Source organism: Nyctereutes procyonoides, unplaced genomic scaffold (genome assembly GCF_905146905.1).
Source record: "Nyctereutes procyonoides isolate TBG_1078 unplaced genomic scaffold, NYPRO_anot_genome, whole genome shotgun sequence".
NCBI classification, from domain to species: domain Eukaryota; kingdom Metazoa; phylum Chordata; class Mammalia; order Carnivora; family Canidae; genus Nyctereutes; species Nyctereutes procyonoides.
Genome location: NW_026575024.1, coordinates 48,124,024 through 48,135,515, shown reverse-complemented (window position 1 = coordinate 48,135,515; position 11,492 = coordinate 48,124,024). Strand labels below are relative to the sequence as shown.

Genomic DNA, 11,492 nt, shown 5'->3' with positions numbered 1-11,492 from the left:
ACCCCAATGTTGTCAAACAGCAGCCGGAAGGTTACATACATGACGCTGGGGTCCCCAATAGGATACATGGAAGACACTATTAACCACGACTGCAGAGGTGCTGGAGGCAAGGAGATGTGCCTGCTGGGTTCCAACAAAGAGTGCAGAGGGGCAGGAAACATCCAATGGGGGGGGGGCCCTCCTAGAAAGGACACCAGGTCCCTGTGAAGGCTACCATGGTAAAATCTGTCCTCCTCTATTTCAGCGGCTGGTTTTCTTCCTGAATGCCAATTTCATCAAGCTTAATAGCAAAAATTTATTTTGTGTTTTTAAATTTCTTTTTATTGGAGTCCAATTTGTATGAGTTCTTTCATCAGCAAGGGTGTCATTCAGGATAGAAGGAGAGATAAAGAGTTTCCCAGACAGGAAAATATAAAGGAGTCCATGACCACTAAACCAGTCCAGTAAGGAATTTAAGAGGAACTCTTCTAGTGGGGGAAAAAAGAGACCAAAAAAAAAAAAAAAAACAAAGACTAGAAAGGACCAGAGAACCTCACCAGAAACACGAACTCTACCGGTAACACAAAGGCACTAAGTTCATATATTTGAATAATCACTCTGAATGCCGATAGACTAAATGCTCCAATCAAAAGATATAGGGTATCAGAGTGGCTTAAAAAACAGGATCCGGAATGCCTGGTTGGCTCAGGGGTTGAGTCTCTGCCTTTGACTCAGGGTGTGATCCTGGAGTCTGGGATCGAGTCCCATATTGGGCTCCTGGTGGGGAGCCTGCTTCTCTCTCAGCCTAATTTTCTGCCTCTCTCTCTCTCTCTCTCTCTCTCTCTCTCTCACTCACTCATAAATAAAATCATTAATAAAGAAAGAAGATCCATCTCTATGCTGCCCACAAGATGCTCACCTTAGACCTATACACACCAGCAGATTGAAAGTTAGGGGATGGAAAATCATCTATCACGCTAATGGATATCAAAAGAAAGCTGGAGGACCCATACTTATATCAGACAAACTAGATTTGAAACCAAACCCTGGGGGACACCTGGTGGCTCGGTGGTTGAGCACCTGCCTTCCGCTAAGGGTGTGATCCTGGGATTCCAGGATCGAGTCCCACATCAGCCTCCCTTTGGGGCGCCTGCCTCTCCCTCTGCCTATATATCTGCCTCTGTGTATCTCTCATGAATAAATAAATAAAATATTTAAATTTCAAAAATAAAGAACAAACACTGTAAGAAGAGATGACGAAGGGCATTATTTCATAATTAAAAAGCCTCTCTATCAAGATCAAACAACTAAATATTTATGCTGCCAACATGGGAGTACCTAACATAGAAACCAATTAACAACAAACGTACAGGAACTCACTGATAAGAATACAATGACAGGTGATTTTAACACCCACTTATGGCAAAGGACTGATCGTCTATGCAGAAATTCAACAGGGGAACAATAGCCTTGACACACTCAACCACAGGGACTCAACAGATATAGTCAGAACATTTCATCCGAAAGCAGGATACACATTCCTTTCAAGTGCACATGGTACATTCTCCAGAACAGATCATATCATGGGCCACAAATCAGCCCTCAACAGGTACAACAGGTACAAGAAGGTTTATATCTCACCATGTACATTTTTGGACCACGACGCTATGAAACTTGACATCGAGAGTAAGAAAAAATTTGGACAGACCAAAAATACGTGGAGATTATGAACACCCTACTAGAGAATGAATGGAGCAACCAGGAAATTAAAGAGGAAATTTAAAACAAATGAAAATGAAAACATGTTTCTCCAAACCTCTAGGATGTAGCAAAGGCAGTCCTAAGAGGGAAGTATATAGCAATACAGGCCTCCCTCAAGAAAGAAGAAGTCTCCAATACACAACCTAACCCTACACCTAAAGGAGCTGGAAAAGAAATAGCAAACAAAGCCTAAAGCCTACAGAAGAAGAGAAAAAAAAGGTGAGAGCAGAAAAAAACAATACAGAAACAACAAAACAGTAGAATGGAATAACAAAACTAAGAGCTGGTTCTTCAAAATAATTAATAAATGGATCAATCCCTAGGCTGCCTCGTCAATGAGAAAAGAGAAAAGACCTAAAAAATGAAATCACAGATGAGAGAAGAGAGATCACAATCAACACCAGAAAAATAAGACAATTATAAGGGAATACTATGAAAGATTATACGCTAACAAACTGGGAGACCTGGAAGAAATGGACAAATCCCTAGAAATGTGCAAACGAGCAAAACTGAAATAGGAAGAAATAGAAAATGTGAACAGACCCATAACTAGCAAAGGAATTGAATCAGCAAGGCACCTGGGTGCCTCAGTGGTTGAGCATCTGCTTTGGCTCAGGTCATGATCCCGGGGTCCTGGGGGATCAAGTCCCACATCAGGCTCCCCGCATGGAGCCTCATTTTCCCTCTGCCTATACCTATGCCTCTCTGGTCTCTCATGAATACATAAATAAAATCCTTAAAAAAGAAAAAGATTACAAAGATGAGAAAGGACCCAAATAAAATCACAAATGAGAAAAGAGAAATAACAACCAACACTAGAGAAATACAAACGTTTATAAGAGAACATTATGAAAAATTATATGCCAGCAACCTAGAACCTGGAAGAAATAGATCAATTCCTAGAAATATATAACATAGCCAAAATGAAAAAGGAAGAAATAAGAAACTTGAACAGACAGACAACCAGCAAAGAAATTGAATCAGCAATCAAGAATCTCCCAACAGGAGACGCTTAGATCAATAGAACAGAATGGAAAGCCGAAACAAGATACAAACCTGTAACTCTATGATCCATTAATCGACAACAAGGCAGGAAGGAATATCCAATGGCACCAAGCAGTCTCTTCAACCAACCCGAACCCTGACCCCAGGATAAGAACAAATGGTGTTGGGAAAACCAGGCAGCCACATGCAGAAGAATGAAACTGGACCACTCTCTTATAACATATATATAAAAAAATAAATTTAAAATGGATGAAGGACCTAAATGTGAGACCTGAAACCATAAAAAGAAGAAAAGATAGGCAGCACCGTCTTTGACATTGGCCATTGGATCTTCTTTCTAGATATGCCTCTGAGGTGAGGGAAACAAAAGCAAAAGTACCAGGCGTTGTATCCAAGGGTTGAATCACTATGTGGCAAACCTGAAAATATATCATACTGTGCTTACAAACAGGAATTCAAGTAAAACTTTAAAATACTAAATGGTAGTTTTGATGAAATATGTGCGCACAAGAGAGAAAAACAGAAAGGCAACTGAAAATCCAAATAAAGAGTATTTAGAGCCACAAATCCCCTCCTTAGCTCAGCTCAGGAGAAGCCTGCCATGTCTATTCTGACCCCAGCTGAGGCCAGGATTTTGATTCTCTGGGAGGCCACTGACTTGGTGGCGTCAGGCTACCTTTGAACCCAAAACCTAAATAGAGTGCATACAACTAAACTGCCCAAGATACTAGGAGTCCCAGTGCAGGCACATGCCAAGACCCAAAGTCTAAACATACACAAACATAATCCTAACCCTACGCTTAATCCTAATGTTAACCTAACCCAGAAACAAGACCTATCACTAATCGAAAACCAAACACAAACCGCTAGTCCGAAACACATTCACTGAACCTTCCTGCCAACCCTTACTCTAACTCCTAAACCTATTCTAAACCCTTAACCCTGACCCCTACATTCAATCTAACCCTAACCTACCTCTAACCCTAACCTTAACTTAATGTACTCAAATCCTATTCCTAACCTTAACCTGTACCCTAACCCTAACCCTCTAATACTAACCCTATCTCATACCCCAAACTGTACCCTAATCCGCACCCTAAAACTAACCCCTAACACACTCCCTAACCCTATCTCTTACCCTTTTCCAAAACCGTACCCAGACCCTGAACCTGACCCTGACCTGACTCTAACCCCTAACCAAACACTAACCCTAACCCTAGCCCTAACCCTTATCCTAACCCTAACCCTCACCCTCCCTCTAAACCTAGCCCTAACTTTAACCCTTACCCCTAACCGTAACCCCTAACCCTAACACACCCTAACCCCTAACCTTAACTGCAAACTTAAGCCCAATCCTAACTCTAACCATAACCTTAACCCAACTCCTAACCTCTTGCCCTAATTCCTAAAGCCTAAACCCTAACCCTAACTCTAAATCCTGTCCCTAACCCTAACCCTTTCCCTTGCCCTAATCCCTAACCCCCATCCTAACTCCTAAGCACTGACCCTTATCTTATCCCTCACCCTAACCTCTATCCGTAAACATAATCATAATCACTAACCCCTAACATCTAACCCATCCCTAACCTCCAATTGCGTCCCCTCCCCTGACCCTACCATTCATTCTACCCATTCACTTACCCGGTGGTTCTGAGGAGTCCCTTCTGATGTGGACGTGGCCAAAAACGGTGCCTCCAGAGTCCTCCAGGGGGTCCTGAGGAAGCCAGGCTCCTGTGAGTGCGGACGTGGCACCGCCTGTTCCAGAGTCATAGTCAGCGGGTCCTGAGGATGCTGGCTCTCCTGTCACTGTGGACGATGCCTCACATCCTCTGAAAGCCTCACAGCAGGTCCTCAAGAGGCCGGAGGCTCCTGTCAGCCTGGACATGGCCCCATCTCCCCCAGAAAACTCACCGTGGGTCCTGAGGAGCCTGTGGGCTCCTGTCAGCATAGACACAGCCCCATAGGTCCCAAAGCCAAAGTGCAGGTCCTGCGGAGGATGGGGTTCCTGTCAGTGTTGACGTGGTCCCACATTTTCCTCAAGCCTCACCATAAGACTTGAGGAGGCTGGGGGCTCCTGTAGCATGGATATGGCCCCAAATCTTCCAAAACTTTCACAGTGGGTCCTGAGGAGGCCGGAGACTCCTGTCAGTGTGGATACGCACCCACATCTTTCTTAGGCCTCACCACAGGCCCTGACAAGGCTGGGGTCTTCTGTCCACATGGACGGATCCCCATATTTCCCAAAGTCTACACCGGAGGTCCTGAGGAAGTCAGCGTCCGGTTCTTTTTTTTTTATTTTTTTTTTTATTTACAATTGTCATACAGAGAGAGAGAGAGAGAGAGAGAGAGGCAGAGACACAGGCAGAGGGAGAAGCAGGCTCCATGCACCGGGAGCCCGACGTGGGATTCGATCCCGGGTCTCCAGGATCGCGCCCTGGGCCAAAGGCAGGCGCCAAACCGCTGCGCCACCCAGGGATCCCGTCAGCGTCCGGTTCTATGGACGTGGCCACACGTCCTCCTGAAGCGTCACTGCAGGTTCTGAGGAGGCCGAGCTCCTGTCACCGTGGATGCGGCCCCCAGCTTCCAGAAGCCTCAACTTCTCTCCTGAGGGGCCCGGGAGCTCCTGCTAGAGTGGACGAGGCGCCACATCTTCCTGAAGCCTCCCCGCGGGTCCTGAGGCAGCCCAAGGGCTCCTGTCAGCGTGGATGCAGGCCCACATCTTCCAGAAGCCTCACCGTGGGTCCTGAGGAGACCGGGGCTCCTGTCAGGGTGATCGCGGCCCAATGTCCCCCTGAAGCCTCACCGCGGATCCTGAGGAGGCTGGGGCTCATCAGCGTGGATGTGTCCCCACGTCCTCCTCAGGCCTCCCCAGCACAGGTGGGCTCCTCTTACTTAAGGTGGACGAGGCCTACAGCGACTGAGTGGGCCCTGCGGGGGGCCTGGGTCGTGCGCCCCCTGCGGGACGCTAAGGCACTCCAGGAGTCCTTGCAGGAGGCATTGTCCCCGTGCACAGGGCCGCACCTGCCACCTTCCAGGCTCCAGCTGAGGCCTGTGAGCTTCGGAAACATCTCACTAAAATGGAGCCCAACACCCGGCTTCCCCAGAAATACTTAAGGACAATGAATGGAGCCCACAGGATGCAAAATGAAATGTGGACCAGACTTTAACCACGCCTTGCAAAACTCACTCAACCCTCATCCTCTTTGGGTTCGACCGTAGGCTGGTGCAGCAACCCTGGAAACAGTGTGGAGGCTCCTAGGAAGTTACACATAGAGCTGCCCTGCGACCAGCAGGTGCATGGCCTGGAGCTCACTCCGAAGATACAGATGCAGTGAGACTCGGGACACCGGCACGCCAATGTGAAGAGCATGCAACCAAGAATACTTTATCCAATACTTTGAATGAATACTCTCATTCAAAATGGAAGGAGAGATAAAGAGCTTCCAAGACAGGCAGGAACTGAAAGAATATGTGATCTCCAAACCAGCTCTGCAAGAAATTTTAAGGGGGATTCTTAAAATTCCCCTTTAAGAAGAAGTTCAGTGGAACAATCCACAAAAACAAGGACTGAATAGATATCATGATGGCCCTAAACTCATATCTTTCGATAGTAACTCTGAACGTGAAGGGGCTTAATGACCCCATCAAAAGGTGCAGGGTTTCAGACTGGATAAAAAGGTAGGACCCAACTATTTGCTGTCTACAAGAGACTCATTTTAGACAGGACACCTACAGCCTGAAAATAAAAGGTTGGAGAACCATTTACCATTCAAATGGTCCTCAAAAGAAAGCAAGGGTAGCCATCCTTATATCAGATAAACTAAAATTTACCCCGAAGACTGTAGTGAGAGATGAAGAGGGACACTATATCATACTTAAAGGATCTTTCCAACAAGAAGACTTAACAATCCTCAAAATATATGCCCCGAATGTGGGAGCTACCAAATATTTAACTCAAAAAATAACGAAAGGGAAGAAATACTTAGATAATAATACACTTATACTTGGTGACTTCAATGTAGCTCTTTCTATACATGTTAGGTCTTCTACGCACAACATCTCCAAAGAAATGAGAGCTTTACATGATACATTGGACCAGATGGATTTCACAGATATCTACAGAACTTTGAATCCAAACTCAAATGAATACACATTCTTCTCAAGTGCACATGCAACTTTCTCCAGAAAGGACCACATACTTGGTCACAAATCGGGTCTGAACTGATATCAAAAGATTGGGATCATCCCCAGCATATTCTCAGACCATAATGCCTTGAAATTGGAACTCAATCACAACAAGAAGTTTGGAAGGACCTCAAACACGTGGAGGTTAAGGACCATAATGCTTAAAGATGAAAGGGTTAACATGGAAATTAAGGAAGAAATAAAAAGATTCATGGAAACTAATGAGAATGAAGATACAACCGTTCAAAATTTTTGGGATGCAGCACAAGCAGTCTTAAGGGGGAAATACATCATGACAAAAGCATCCATTCAAAACCTGGAAAGAACTCAAACACAAAAGCTAACCTTACACATAAAGGAGCTAGAGAAGAAGCAGCAGATAAATCCTACATCCAACAGAAGAAGAGAGTTAATTAAAATTCGAGCAGAACTCAAGGAAATCGAGACCAGAAGAACTCTGGAACAGATCAACAGAACGAGGAGTTGGTTCTTTGAATGAATGAATAAGATACATAAGCCATTAGCCAACCTTATTAAAAAGAAGGGAGAGAAGACTCAAATTAATAAAATCATGAATGAGAAAGGAGAGATCACTACCAACACCAAGGAAATACGAACGATTTTAAAAACATATTATGAACAGTAATACGCCAATTAATTAGGCAATCCAGAAGAAATGGACGCATTCCGGGAAAGCCAGAAACTACCAAAACTGGAGCAGGAAGAAATTGAAAACCTGAACAGGCCAATAACCAGGGAGGAAATTGAAGCAGTCATCCAAAACCTCGCAAGACACAAGAGTCCAGGGCCAGCTGGCTTCCCAGGGGAATTCTATCAAACCTTTAAAGAAGAAACCATATCTATACTACTAAAGCTTTTTGAAAAGATAGAAAGAGATGGAGTACTTCCAAATTCGTTCTATGAAGCCAGCATCACCTTAAATCCAAAACGAGGCAAAGACCCCACCAAAACGGAGAATTACAGACCAATATCCCTGATGAACATGGATGCAAAAATTCTCAACCAGATACTAGCTAATAGGATCCACAGTACATTTAGAAAATTATTCACCATGACCAAGTAGGGTTTATCCCCAGGACACAAGTCTGGTTCAGTACTCGTAAAACAATCAATGTGATTCATCATATCAGCAAGAGAAAAACCAAGAACCATATGATCCTCTCATTAGATGCAGAGAAAGCATTTGACAAAATAGAGCATCCATTACTGATCAAAACACTTCACAGTGTAGGGATAGAGGGAACATTCCTCACCATCTTAAAAGCCATCTACGAAATACCCACAGCAAATATCATTCTCAATGGGGAAGCACTGGGAGCCTTTCCCCTAAGATCAGGAACAAGAGGGATCCCTGGGTGGCGCGGCGGTTTGGCGCCGGCCTTTGGCCCAGGGCGCGATCCTGGAGACCCGGGATCGAATCCCACGTCGGGATCCCGGTGCATGGAGCCTGCTTCTCCCTCTGCCTGTGTCTCTGCCTCTCTCTCTGTGACTATCATTAAAAAAAAAGTTAAAATAAAGCTACCCTACAATTCCAAAATTGCACAGCTAGGTGTTTACCCCGAGGATACAAAAGTAGTTTAGTATATTCGAAGAGGGACACGCAGCCCAGGGTTTGTAGCAGCCTTATCAACAACAGCCAAACTGTGGATACATCCCAGATATCCATCGGCAGACGAACGGGCAGAGACGATGTGGTTAATATACACACTGCGACATCACTCGGTCATCAGAAGGGATGAAATGAAGCCATTTACAATGACGTGGGAGAAGTGGAAAGGACTTATGCTAAATGAACTCAGTCAGTCAGAGAAAGACAGATACCAAATACCATACAATTGCATTCTGCCCATGGACTCGTCACTTCAGTCTCACCTGTTTCCCGGTCTCACCATCAATATCCAACGCAGTAATGGCATAATTCACAGTGCCAATGTAAGGACTGTGAACTTGGAGAAATCCTGCGCTTCGGTTGAATGGACAGAAGGACATGCCACAAAGGGCAAAGAGATTGATTTAGATGATGTGGCCGCAATAAACCCAGAACTTTTACAACTTCTTCCCTTACACCCAAAGGACAATCTGTCCCTGCAAGAGAATGTAACAGTCCAGAAACAAAAACGCAGATCAGTCCACTCTAAAATTCCTTCTCCAAAGGAAGGTCTCTGCAGCCACTCCACTCGAATGTCCACTGTCTCAGAGGTTCGCATTACCACTCAGGAGAATGATATGGAGGTAGAGCTACCAGCATCTACAAATTCCCGCAAGCATCTTTCAGTTCCCACTGGCCCCCCTAGGCCCTCCTGCCCTGCAGTGGCTGAAATACCATTGACGATGGTCAGCGAGGAGGTGGAGGAGCAAGTCCATTCCGTCCGAGGCAACTCTTCTGCAAACCCTGTGAACTCAGTTCGGAGGAAATCATGTATTGTGAAGGAAATGGAAAAAATGAAGAACAAGAGAGAAGAGGGCCCAGAACTCTGAAATGAGAATAGAACGAGCACAGGAGTATGACAACAGCTTTGCAAACTGGGAATTTGCCCGGACGATTAAAGAATTTCAGACTACTTTGGAATGCCATCCACGTACTATGACTGATCCTATCGAGGAGCACAGGATATGTGTCTGTGTGAGGAAACGTCCACTAAATAAACAAGAATTGGCCAAGAAAGAAATTGATGTGATTTCCATTCCCAGCAAGTGTCTCCCCTTGGTCCACGAGCCCAAGTTAAAAGTGGACTTAACAAAGTATCTGGAGAACCAAGCCTTCTGCTTTGACTTTGCATTTGATGAAACAGCTTCAAATGAAGTTGTCTACAGGTTCACAGCAAGGCCACTGGTCCAGACAATGTTTGAAGGGGGAAAAGCAACCTGTTTTGCATATGGCCAGACAGGAAGTGGCAAGACACATACGATGGGTGGAGACCTGTCTGGGAAAGCCCAGAATGCATCCAAAGGGATCTATGCCATGGCCTCCCGAGACGTCTTCCTCCTGAAGAATCAGCCCCGCTACTGGAACCTGGGCCTGGAAGTCTATGTGACATTCTTCGAGATCTATAATGGGAAGCTGTTCGATCTGCTCAACAAGAAAGCCAAGCTGCGTGTGCTGGAGGATGGCAAGCAGCAGGTGCAGGTGGTGGGGCTGCAGGAGCACCTGGTGAACTGTGCCAATGATGTCATCAAGATGATCGACTTAGGCAGTGCCTGCAGGACCTCTGGGCAGACATTTGCCAACTCCAACTCATCCCGCTCCCACGCCTGCTTCCAGATTCTTCTTCGAGCCAAAGGGAGAGTGCATGGCAAGTTCTCTTTGGTGGATCTGGCAGGGAATGAGAGAGGTGCAGACACTTCCAGTGCTGACCGACAGACCGGCATGGAGGGTGCAGAAATCAACAAGAGTCTCCTGGATCTGAAGGAGTGCATCAGGGTCCTCGGACAGGACAAGGCTCACACCCCGTTTCGAGAGAGTAAGCTGACACAGGTGCTGAGGGACTCCTTTATCAGGGAGAACTTAAGGACCTGCATGATCGCCATGATCTCACCAGGCATAAGCTCCTGTGAATATACTTTAAACACACTAAGATATGCAGACAGGGTCAAGGAGCTGAGCCCCCACAGTGGGTCCAGTGGGGAGCAGCCAGTTCAAATGGAAACAGAAGAGATGGAATCCAGCTCTCATGGGTCCCTGATCACAGGCAATGTCTCCAAGGAAGATGAGGAACTATCTTCCCAGATGTCCAGCTTTAATGAAGCCATGTCTCAGGTCAGAGAATTGGAGGAAAGGGCTATGGAGGAGCTCAAGGAGATTATACAACAAGGGCCAGGCTGGCTTGAGCTCTCCGAGATGACTGAACAGCCAGACTATGACCTGGAGACCTTCGTGAACAAGGCAGAGTCTGTCATGGTCCAGCAAGCCAAGCACTTCTCAGCCCTGCAAGATGTCATCAAGGCCTTGCGTCTGGCCATGCAGCTGGAAGAGCAGGCCAGCAAACAAATAAGCAACAAGAAACGGCCCCAGTGACGACTGCAAATAAAAGATCTGTTTGTTTTCACACCTAGCCTCTTCCCCTCCTCTTCCCTCCCCAGCAAACTTTGGGCACCTGGTGGGTCTAGTCAGGGTCTGGGACAGGCTTTGGTAAATGCCAAGTATGGGGGCAGCTGGGGAGGGGGTCAAAGTGATGTAGGACACTACTTTCTTCTCATCTTTGCTCCTTGGATGACTACAACCGAGAAAAAGGAAAGACCTTTTACTTATCCTGGGTGTTGCCCTCTCTCCAGGAGGAGAAGACTCTGGTAGAAAGTTTTCCCTTGGATGACCTTCTGCCTATGTGGACTGGCGACTGGTGGAGGGCCCCCCAACCCCACCCCCCGGTCTCGTCCTGGTTCTGGGAAGAGGGAAGGAGCCTTTAGAAAAAAAAAATAGAAAAAAAATAGAATTTTAAGAAACCAAACAAACTGGCAAAGGGGCGGAGTGGGGGGGGATGAGAGAAGCAAACCAAGAAACCCACCCTTAACCACAGAGAATAAACATAAATACCAGAAGAAGG

At 46.0% G+C, this 11,492-nt stretch overlaps 1 pseudogene; it reads left to right on the top strand.

The window, feature by feature from the left end:
* The first annotated feature begins 9,117 nt into the window (after positions 1 to 9,117).
* Positions 9,118 to 11,119, top strand: LOC129496113 (kinesin-like protein KIF2C; annotated as a pseudogene).
* The last annotated feature ends 373 nt before the right edge of the window (positions 11,120 to 11,492 follow it).